The sequence below is a fragment of the Canis aureus genome, chromosome 21 (genome assembly GCF_053574225.1).
Source record: "Canis aureus isolate CA01 chromosome 21, VMU_Caureus_v.1.0, whole genome shotgun sequence".
Lineage (NCBI taxonomy): Eukaryota > Metazoa > Chordata > Mammalia > Carnivora > Canidae > Canis > Canis aureus.
Window position 1 is genome coordinate 32,875,642 of NC_135631.1, and position 11,868 is coordinate 32,887,509.

The 11,868-nt window shown below is 44.8% G+C and overlaps 1 long non-coding RNA gene across 3 annotated transcripts; it reads right to left on the reverse strand.

The window, feature by feature from the left end:
• Positions 1-3,102: 3,102 nt before the first annotated feature.
• LOC144292887 (uncharacterized) lies at positions 3,103-10,016 on the reverse strand. 3 transcript variants are annotated; one of them, XR_013360272.1, is made up of 5 exons: positions 9,872-10,016; positions 9,039-9,090; positions 8,608-8,673; positions 7,969-8,172; positions 3,103-3,264 (listed from the first exon to the last, which is right to left on the reverse strand). It is a non-coding gene; the product is annotated as an uncharacterized LOC144292887 (long non-coding RNA). The 3 variants fall into 3 exon arrangements; XR_013360271.1 differs by lacking the exon at positions 9,039-9,090; XR_013360273.1 differs by lacking the exons at positions 3,103-3,264; positions 9,039-9,090 and adding an exon at positions 4,194-4,729.
• Positions 10,017-11,868: the final 1,852 nt, after the last annotated feature.

Genomic DNA, 11,868 nt, shown 5'->3' on the forward strand with positions numbered 1-11,868 from the left:
TGATCTCAGGGTGGTGAGGTCGAGCCCTGCAATGGGCTCCACACTCAGCACAGAGTCAGCTTGGAATTCTTTCCCCCTCTCTCTCCCTCCCCTCAGCTCCTCTCCCTGCTCGCATGTGCTCATTCTCTCTCTCCTTCTCTCTTAAATAAATAATAAATAAATAACATCTTGATGCCATAGAGGCATGTGTTCAGTGTGAGGTGGGGAGGAGGGAAGAAGAGGAATTAGTGCCTAAGATCACGGCTACAGGTAATTACCTATGCTTTTATTGTTAAGGACAGCTATAACCCTCCATTCTTTATCTGACAAAAATCTTAATATCCTTTCATGACTCAATCAATCTCATCAAGTAAATATAATGAGTAAAATTAATTGAATTCAGTGTGTGTGGGCCTCTGGGTTCATATAAGTATATTCATATATATATATATTTGGCTGTATAAGCACCATAAAATGCTTAGCATTGGAATTAATTATTGTACTAAATACTACGCATGCTCGTAAAAGTTAACACTATTGAGAAGCAATAATCAAGAAACTGCAGACATTTTACCAGAGAAATAGCTCTCTGATGCACGTGCATTGTAAAAAAAAAAAAAAAAAAAAAAAAAGTGAAGTTATCCAGTATGAAAATGTTGAAATGTTTGACAACCATCACAGTGTAACATGCCTGTACCACCACTACCCCTGGATACACCAGAATGCTTAGGGGCTTCTAAGGACTCCTAGGATGAAGTATTGGTTATTTATTTAGGGCATGACTAGCTTCACTAAATCTTAGCTCTAGTACTGATGGAGTAAGTTATTTATCCCTGTTTCCTTAACTGGAAAATGGGGATGATAATAATTACTACCTTGATGGAATTGTTCTAAGAAATCAGTGACTTAGTACAAACAAGGTTTAGAATACAGAAACATCCAATAAATACTAACTGCTAGTAGTGGCAGCAGTAATAGTTGTAGTAATAGCAATAGTAACATGGCTTCTGAAGATAAAAGGAAGCAACAATAAATTATTAACAAGAAATTTTAAGAAATGGAAAGTATATGTTTTTACAAGGGAAATAACGTCCCATAAATTTGGTTTTAACTGTGTTACAAATGATCATCCATGATCCCATTTTTCAAAACCATGTGCAAATTGTAAAAGCAATGCACTCTCTAGTGAACCATAGAGGTCAGTTGTCTACGACTGGTTTGTTGTCTCTTCTCCCTACCCTGAAATAGTTTCTATTGGGTTAGTAATATCAAGGTAAAGGCTCTCTAAAATCACCAGCTAAAAAGGCTCTCTAAAATCACCACATTCTCTGTCAGACAGCCACAGTAATATCACAAAACACTGTCCCAAATAACAGTTGGGAACATAGAGTGTGTTAAAATGATTCCTTACTGAAACAATATTGAGGAAAACTTTGAAATGGAGACTTACATGTAAATACACTATTATCATTGGTATATTTATTAATGAGACATGCTTAAGGCAAAATGAAGACTTTGATAGACAATTCCTCAGTTTGCATGGAATTATAATAAGATATTGTCTTCTCTGTAACAAAGAAACAATTTTTCACCTTTGGAATGTTTTGCAGGTAGTGCAACATTCCCTGTAAAAAGTGGAAGAGTTTTACATCTGTATGTTTGTTTTTATCTTTCTAGTTGGCAAGGCATTGAAATGGCCCTACCAGTAACTGCCTGATGGAAGCAAGAATGTGATGTTAGAATCAATAATGAATAAATTCACTTTTTTTTTAAGGTACCAAGTCCCTTGTGGGGATTGAATAAGATAGATATATGAAAGGGCCTTGCCTGTGTGTAGCATGAAGTAGGAAAAACAGGGGTTAGATTAACCTATATTACTGCCAGTGGCCCCAATATCTGCCAAAAAGTGATGGCTAAGGTGAAATCTGTATTTTTGCATATACATATTTATTCCATGTACTATATGGGGAAAGGAGGAACATCCATAGTCAGTGACAATAGTCAGGAAACTTGAAATGGTTACTATGCAGAGTATATCTAGAAAAAGACAAAACTGTGTTTTGCCTATGAAATTAATTCTACAACTCATTACAAATTCACAATCTAGACTTTATTTAAACACACAAACTGTATAATCTTTCTTTGATTATATATAATGAATAGCATATTTAAATTTTGCCTTGCATGATAAAACAAAATTTTTATGTATAACTTATTGTGATAAACAAACGTACATGTTTCCTCCAATTGAAGAATGATTTATCATAACTTGTAAATCTTTCATGATAAATATTATAAGTGAACAATGTGAAGAAAATGGTTATATAAGAATATCTAAAAAAAATAAAAATAAAAAAATTAAAAAAATTAAAAAAAAAGAATATCTAACTCCAAGCCATTAAGCACCAAATCTCACAGTCCAGTTGTCAGTGACCCGGTCATGGATGTAGACTCAGGGAAACTGTCCAACTTTGGCAATGACCTTCAACCTCAAAGGTGGTAATTGAAAGTAAATAGAATCACATATATATTACCAGTGTGGTTCACATATCTATAAGAATTTTGGATAAAAAGAATATACTTAGATATTTACGGTTAACAATGAATGAATGAATCGATCATTCTATGTGTGATGGTGTTCTGTTGGGTTATAGGACATTTTGGCCATCATCCAAATTATAGTTAAATAAATCCCATCATTTGGTTAGATATGCACAGTGCAGTATATTTACTCTGGGGGAAATTATTGTAATCTAACTTCAAACTCAACTTTAATTTCCTTTTTCTACCTCTTCAAGTTCACCAGTAATATATGAAACTAAAAAAGCTATTTTTACAAAATAGAGAATCTGTTTTGTATGAAGTATATAGAAGTGATTGAATTCAGTATTTCTAGAAACTTGTGATCTTGGGTAACACCATAAGTGTATTGTATGTATACATATATATTGTATGTTTGAATTCATCATAACGAAAGTAAATTCTGCATATTATTTATTGTTGCTTAACAAATCATCCCAAAAAATCATCAGACTGAAATAACTCACATTATCTCCCAGTTCCTGTGGGTCGGTAATCTGGGCCAGTCCAGCTGAGTCCTTTGTCTCATTGTTCCTCAGAAAGCTGAAATTAAGATGTGGACTCAAGGTTTGCAGTCTTATCTGAAGTCACACCTTCCTGGCTCTTCTGTGGACATCAGGAACATTCGGTTTCTCTCAGATGCTGGACTGGCCACCGCTTCTGTCTGTTGGCTAGGTTCTCTCCTCAGTTCTCCAGCACAGCAAGCTGCATCATCAAAGAATGCAAGCCCCAAAAGAAACAGGCAGCTGTCAAGGTGGAAGTCACAACCTTCCGGAAGTAACCTAATCTCAGAAGTCTTATCCTGCGACGTTGCCCTAGGTTATTGGTTGGAAGCAAGTCACTCAAGGGGAGAGTATCCCCCACAGCTGTGGATGCCAGGAGGTGTGGATCATTAAGGGACATCTTAGAGGCTGCCACCTACTGTATGATCTGTTGAGTTTGTCCTTAAATTGTGAGGCATGATTTTGTGTCCGGCAAAAAAAGATTCTAAATACTTTTATCAAATAACTTGTTTTGAGATTTTAAATTTCATTTGGATGCTCATGTTGGTTTAATTCAAGCTGTTTTATGATATAAAGGTCGGGAGAAAAAAAAAAAAAAAACGTATATAGGAAGAAAAAATATCCTGTGCCATCAGCAGCAAGATCAGCAAAATCTGCTGTAGCTTCTGCTCACGTCCAAGGAAACTGGAAGGCAAGAAAGCCCCTTGCTTATGTTTTTTTGCCAAACCGTACTCTTTGCAAATTTAACAGATCTTGAATGAATTCATGTTAAAGTATGGAAAAATGTGACTGAAATGTTTAGACATTTGTTTCTCTTCACTATTTCTTCAAAGCCTTAAAAACTTACCTTTAGTGGCTTGGGTTTGAGAAGTTTCTTTATCCTTTTTCTAGTTTATAAATAGACTATAACTTAAACTAGGCACTTCACAACCACTGCTACTCACTACTTTAAAGTCTCAATTTTAATGGCATTCTCATGTTAGTAAATCTGAAGTTGAAATTAAAATAATGATTATAAACCTTTTAAAACCTACTTTCCCAGTAATGCCTAAGAATACTTGGGTATACTGCAGATACTTAAGTAAGAAGTTGTATTTCTATCCCTGATATTTATTTATTTATTTATTTAATCCCTGATATTTAAAAAAGAAAAAAAACTAGTTGTAAGAAAATCATTGTCAGTTTCCTGAAGGAATTTTTCCAAAATGTTCTAACTTTACAGTGAATCTCTTATAATGATCTCCCATATCCAAAATTGGTAATTTCTCATTTTTTCTTCTGAAAAATCTTCCCATGCTCCCTTCCTTCTCTGACTCCCTTTTTCACTTTTCCTTTCTTCTTGTTCTTTTTTCTTTTTATGAAATGAGAGTAATAATATCTGGTTTTACTTCTTACCCTATGTTTTCTTTATTGTGCACATCAGATTTATCCATGTCTAAAAAATTAATTAGCTGCCAAATCTTCTTTTGTGTGAATGTATTATAATTGAACTAGTATCTCAGAATTAAGATTGCTCTTGTGTGGAACATCTGAGTGGTTCAGTGGTTGAGCGTCGGCCTTCAGCTCAGGTCGTGACTCTGGGGTCCTGGGATCGAGTCCCACCTCGGGCTCCCCGCAGGGAGCCTGCTTCTTTCTCCCTCTGCCTGTGTCTTTGCCCCTCTCTGTTTCTGTCATGAATTTCAAAAAAAAAAAAAAAAGATTGTTATTGTCCTTTATTATTATAAATATGCAGAAATAACTGAAAAGTCTACTTTGGGAGGCTTTCTAGCAAAGTCATTAAAAGACCACAAAGGCTAAGAAGTATTACTGAAACAAGCAGATTTTCATCCAAAAAGGAAGAAATGTATTAAGATACCCCCCTTGCCATCCTCTCATCATATTAGGTATTTTTATTTTTTTGGTAATTTTATTGTCATTTTTTGAGTAGTGGTGATAGTAAATGTTCATGTTTCCTTAGTGAATTGTCTTACCTCTTGCTCAATGATGTTTGTTATTTTTGATTTGAGTTTTCTGATTTACAGGATATTCCAATATTTGTGTGTGGAAATGCTTTGATTTGTTTTAAATTTCCATTACTTTTCAGAATAATATGTTCTTTGCCATCTCCAGAGCCATTAAATATTCACATATATGTTTTATTCATTTTCAGTTTTTATTCTAAGTTTTAGCATGAAATTTTAGCATGTAAACACACATTTATCGTGTAACTACACACACACACACACACACAGTATATTGTTGTGGGTATACAACCTGAGTTTTTCCCCAAGGGGACAAATACCTTAGCACTATTTGAAGAATATTCAACTGATTCTCTATTGGTATGTAGCAACTCCCAGTCCCCCCTCTCCCCCAAGCTCTCTCTCTGATGAACATGAAACACACACACACACACACACACACACACACACACACACCCTTTCCACACAGTATTCTCTGTCTCATTGGTTTGCCCTGTCCATTCTTTAACAAAGCGTCACGCTCCACTGTTTTATTCACTGTAGCCTTACTATCTACATTTTCCTGTAGAACAAGTTACTCTGCATTGCTCTTCTTTTGCAGGCTATTACCTCATCGCACCTTATATTTGTGGAAATTTTGTAGTTTCAAAATAGAGAAACCAATTGGTGCTTTTATCAAGGAATCCCATTCTTGGGTGGAGTCCTCGGGTTCTCATTCTTTCTCCTAAACTTCTCCCTGTAAGTTGGCCTCCTTCTTCCTGCTTCTGCAGGTGGACTTACTTCCTACCCTGGGAGTACATGGCCTCTGACAGATCCGGGCTTATATCAGCCCAGGCAGCCGTCCTGGAGAAAAGAAATATTTTCTCCTTCCCAGTGTTCTTTTTGTGAAAAAGCTCAAGATTTTATTAATCTCTGCCAATAATGTGCTTGAAGGATAAGGTACTTTATTGGCCAAGCCTGAGTTGAATCCATACTTTTATTTTTTTAATTTATTTATGATAGTCACAGAGAGAGAGAGAGAGAGAGAGAGGCAGAGACATAGGCAGAGGGAGAAGCAGCCTCCATGCGCCGGGAGCCCGACGTGGGACTCGATCCCGGGTCTCCAGGATCACGCCCTGGGCCAAAGACAGGCGCTAAACCGCTGTGCCACCCAGGGATCCCAAATCCACACTTTTAAAATTCAGACCAGAGTTCAGTAATTGGAAATTCTATTAAAGCCACATGAATGAGGAAGTCAGATTCCTAAAATAAATCTGGATGTTGCTTCCAGAATAAATGAAGAAAGCTAGCAAAATAAAAATAGGAGATGTTATACACAACTATGGGACAGACTGTATTAGAAAATTTCAATCTCCAGCTTAATAAGCTTTTTACTTTATTTTGCACAAATTCTACTATTTTTAATGGAATAATTTGGCATATGTGGAGTAGAAAGCTAGAATAATAGTAATAATAACAATAATTTAAAATGTTTCATTTGAGCATTCTCTTTTTGCTGTTCTGGTGAGATTTGGAAAACTTATATACAATCATAGTACCTCTAGAATAACATAGTAAATCTTTCCCTTTTGTTGCACACCTTGATGAGTTTTAAGAATTGATTTAGTTGAAGTGCTAAATAGCAATAAAATCACAAAAACTGGCTAAAAGTAACACAGCTAAAAGGTAATATGGAATAAAAAATAAAAATCTGGAGCAGTATGTATAGTACACACTTTGGCAAACTACCATATTGTTTCTTTGTGCATAAAGTCATCTGCAGATGATGTTTCTAACTTCACCATACGTTTCTCTATAACTGGAACCACATATATTCAGCTTCCCAGAATTAATTCTGAATCGTCAATTTTTAAAGGGATATTATTAGAACATGGCTGAAAGTGTATCTGGCTTTTACATTTCCTATATGCTAGAATAAACTTAATTTCTGTAGAATTTAGACCTGATTCTTATTTAAAATAATTAAAACATTCCGATTTAAAAATGTAAATCATAGTTTTAGTTTTATTTTCTGCTTAGAACTGCAAAATCCCATTCACAATGATCTAGAATCTATATAAGTGTAGTTTTTACATAATGGAAACTAGGATGTACACAGGCAAAAATATAAACTAGTTTTCAAAATAGCTATAGTCACGTTTTTCTTTTTTGAAAATTTCTCACTTTTTTACTGACTTTCTGCCAGAGTGTTCTCATCATTTCACCTGCTCTGTGTAATAACACTAAATGAGAGATGAGATTATGATGATAGTAAGGAGGTGACCCAATTAAATCTAATTATCAGATTCTGTTATTTTTAAAGCTCATCCCTTTCCATCTTTTCCCCTGTAATTTCCCCAGAGATTTCACTCTGGATTCTACAGGATTTGAAGATGCTAAACGTCTTCCTGTACTTTGATGTTCATCAAGAATCTTATTTTTTAAAGCAGTCAAGGAAATAAAAATTTCTATCTCTTCTCCCAAATGCTCTTCCTTTAGGCAAGGCCCTTAATGAAATCCAGAAATTAAAGCCACAGGAGCAAAATACTTAATTCTAAAAGAAAGCTATAGTAGTATACACTAGCTAAAATCGGGTGGCTGCACACAAGGACACGAGGCATCAGAGTTGTCTTTTATATCAAAGTGCTACCACATGGAAGAAGAGATTAAAACGATTTTGAGAGGCTTTTTAGAGAATACATTAAACTAGAGGATGAGGTGACCATTGCCCATACAGTAAATATGCTCTCTAGCAATCAGAGTTGTCCCTGACTCATGTGGCTGCTAATTTATTGGCTATTTTCTGGAGGGATGCACAGGGAAGAAACTGGGTGAGATGGTCCCCAAGCCTGCTTGTGATCTGAGACCGTGGTGATTAAGTCGTTAGTGAATCTAAAGAAAGTCTTACATTTCTTCTGTAAAACTACTATATGTAGCAGAGCTCCCAATATTTTATTAATACTTACTGTCTAATCATATAGAGAGGCCGAACTCTGACATTAGAAAAACTATTATGCATTATTCTTATAAGGCGGAAGTCCTCGTCTCAATGGGCTCTTTTCATACAGTTGATCACAGATTTACTTTATGATGTTGTCCTTTTTCATTCTCTTTTCTTGTGGAAACAATAAGGAGAGGACACCACTGAGCATGCAGTCATAAACGGCTTCCTAGAAGAGGTAGGATATTTCAGATTTTGGCAATAAGTTGTAAACTCTTATAAACCACCCTAGAATACACAAAAATAAAGCCAATCTAATAAACAAATAGCATTTAGAAAAACTGAAAAAAATGAAAGGAGAAGATGAAAATATGGATAGAAAGCCTAGTTGTCCAACTTCTTAGGAGGGAGTCCTGGTTGGCTCAGTGGCTGGGCGTCTGCCTTTGGCTCATGGGTGACCCCAGGATCCGGGATCGAGTCCCACGTCGCACTCCCTGCATGACGCCTGCTTCTCCCTCTGCTGTGTCTCTGCCCGTGTCTCTGCCTCTCTCTCTCTCTCTGTGTCTCTCATGAATAAATAAAATCTTTATTAAAAAGTTAAAAAATAAAATTTTAAAATTTCTTAGGAAAACTCAGTATTAGAAAATAACAAACTGAAATTCACCTTTTATATTTCTTGAATTTGCTTTATGCAACATTCAGCATTCTTTGTAGTTAGTTGTCTTGCGCGCTAAAGAGAGAAAAGAACACAGCAAAGTATTTTCACAAAATCGTCATTTCACATTCCAGGAGCAGGGCTTGACTCAGGGCTTGAAGGGTGCATACTGCCTTAATGGACTGTAGATGAGTGATTTTTACGGTTCTCTTTCTGTTAACAGATAACAATCTTGTCAACAGAAGCATCTTCAAACATATGAAAAGCAGCACATCCAAAGAACTGGGCAGCTTCCTTTGGTGCTCTGCGTAGAGAGCATAGGCCCTCACTATTGAGACCAGGCCAGAAAAATCAATTCCACTTCTGGCTTTATCTATTCATTTGTAGACCAAAAGAAGTTAGTCTAAAAACAAAACAAAACAAGCAAACACCATCTTTACCTGTTGACTTCAGCATCCTCTCTGATTAAGAATTTAATTAACAGTTTCAGAACTTGTAAAAAAAACAAAAACAAGAAGATGAAGTCCGGATGCAAGCCATAATGGGATTTTTCTTCATCCTGTAATTATTTTAGGGCGCTAAGTGGTGCGAGTCAGGAGGGAAACAGACTTTGCTGTTGTGGAGCTGAGTCCCGGGGCCCTGAGCACGGGGGGGGGGGGGGGGGGGGGGGGGGGGGGGGGAGGGTGCGCACGGGGCCCGGCGGAATCAGCCCCGCGGAGGGCAGGGCCGCCTCGTGCCAGCGCCGCCCGTGGACAGCCTCGCGGCCTTGCAAAGTCACTTCATTGTCGTTAAATGTCATAATTCCTAAAATCAAGGATTTACTACATACAGTGTTTTTAAATAGTTTTTGCCCCTGAGGTGTGGAGGCGGCCGTGGAGGTGCGGCACCCAGGCCCTTCTGCAAGAGAGGACTGTCCCCGGGGAAGGCGAGGAGCCGCGGCGCGGGGCTCACGGGCCGCCCCCGGGCTCAAGGGCATCCCCTGGGGCTCACAAGCCGCCTCCCGGGCTCACGGGCCGCCCCCCGGGGCTCAAGGGCACCCCCCGGGCTCCCAGGGCCGGATCGCTGGCGGCACCCAGCGGGTGGTCGCACCTCTCGAGGCCGTCTCCGGGTCCGTGGGCCCCTCCCAGGACCCCTCCGTTAGGGCCCGGGTGAGCCGGCGGGCACCTGCCGCGGCCGGGCCTGACCCCAGGGGCTGGGGGGCCGGAGCCCCGCGCCCGCTCCCCTGCTCCTCCCGCTCCCCCGCTCGCTCTCTCGCTCTCTCTCAAACACATACATAAGACGTCAAAACAAAAATGTCTCCACAGGTTGGCGGGAGTTTCTGGGCGTCGTGGCGGCTCGAGGCCCGGAGCAGGCCTCCTCCGCGGAGTCTGTCGCCGGCGGCCTGGGGCGCCCCGGGGCGGCGGGAGGGTGGGCCCGGCTAGGGGGGGCAGGTGGGGGGGCAGGCGGGCCCGGCGGGGGGGGGGAGCCGTTGCTGTAGGCCGGGGCCTGGGGAGCGCCCCCGCAGCGGCCCGAGCGCTCCCGGGAGCCACCCCCCGCCTGCCCGGCCGCACCCCCCCGCGGCGCCCAGCTCGGCCCCGGCTCCCCCCAGCTCGGCCCCGGCTCCCCCGGCGCCTGGTGCCCGCCCCTCCCGCGCTGCCCGGGGCGCGGCCTGGGGGAGGCCTGGGGAGCCGCCAAGGCCCAGCACCCGCGCATCTCTCCTCCTTTGCTCTCCGAGCCGGGGCGGGGGGGGGGGCCGAGGACACGGGGGAAGGGGCCAGAGCCTTCCCTGCCCGCACGTGCCCCGCCCCCCGGCCCCGGCCCCGGCGCCCCGGCAGCGGCCGCGAGACGAGTCCTCCCGCAACCAGGGCGGAGGGGGCCCGGGTGCTCGCCCCCCCCCCCCCCGGGGCCTCGGCTCCAGCGCCAGGCTGCCAAGGGGGGCTGCGGGGGAGGGGGAGCCTATTGCGAATTTTCTGCGCTTTGGGATACCAGGCCGATTTGTTGAGAATTGTCTGTGAGGACAGTCGGGGGTGGGTGGGGGGGAACAAGAGGGAAAAAAATTGCACGAGTCGAGGGTGGACACCGGCCGTCCGGAGCCCCCTGTACACGAAGGTTCAGCAGCTTGAAGAGCCCGGGGGAGGCGGCGCCATCTCCGCCCCGCCGCGTGCTCGGGGTCCTGGGGGAGCGTCACGCTCGGGGTCCAGGGTGAGCCCGCGGCCGGCGGGAGTCCGAGGCCTTCAGGCCAAGTCCTGCCGCGGACAACGAACGCATCTCGTTTGCTCCTCGGTTGCTGTGACGCGCAGGCCTGTGCGGGGGGCCGGGGCGGGGGCTGCGGCGGGGGCGGGGGTGGGGCGGGAGCTGCTGCAGGGCCGGAGCAGGGGCGGAGGCGGGAGCTGGGGCGGGAGCTGGGGCAAGGCCTGAGCGGGCTGGGAACTGGAGCAGGGGTGGGGCGGGAGCTGCTGCAGGGCCGGAGCAGGGGCGGGGGCGGGAGCTGCTGCAAGGCCGGAGCAGGGGTGGAGGCGGGAGCTGGGGCGGGAGCTGGGGCAAGGCCTGAGCGGGCTGGGAACTGGAGCAGGGGTGGGGCGGGAGCTGCTGCAAGGCCGGAGCAGGGGCGGAGGCGGGAGCTGGGGCTAGGCTGGAGCAAGGGCGGGGGCGGGAACGGGGCGAGGCTGGAGGGGGAACTGGAGTGGGGGCTAGAGAGGGCTGGGAACTGAAGCAGGGGCGGGAGCTGGGGCGGGAGCCGGGACGAGGCTGGAGCGAGCTGGGAACTAGAGCAGGGGAGGGGGCGGGAGCTGCGGCGGGGTGGGAGCAGGGGCGGGAGCAGGGGCGGGGCGGGAGCTGCTGCAGGGCCGGAGCGGGGGCGGGAGCTGAGGCGAGGCGGGAGCGGGAGCTGGACAGGGCTGGGAACTGAAACAGGGGCGGGGGCAGGGGCGGGAGCAGGGGTGGGAGCCGGGACGAGGCTGGAGCGGGCTAGGAACTGGAGCAGGGGCGGGGGCGGGAGCTGCGGCGGGAGCTGCGGCGGGAGCAGGGGCGGGAGCAGGGGCGGGAGCTGGAGCGGGCTGGGAACTGAAACAGGGGCGGGAGCTGCGGCGGGAGCTGCGGCGGGAGCAGGGGCGAGGGCGGAGCGGGAGCTGGAGGGGGAGCCGCGGGGCGGGTGCAGGGCCGGGTGGAGGGGGGGAGCCGGGCGGGCTGGAGGAGAGCGCGGCTGCGACCGAGACCGAGACCGAGACCGAGGCCGAGGCCGCGGCGGCGCGGGGGGCGCGCAGGGCCGCAGACGGGCCACATGGGCGACAT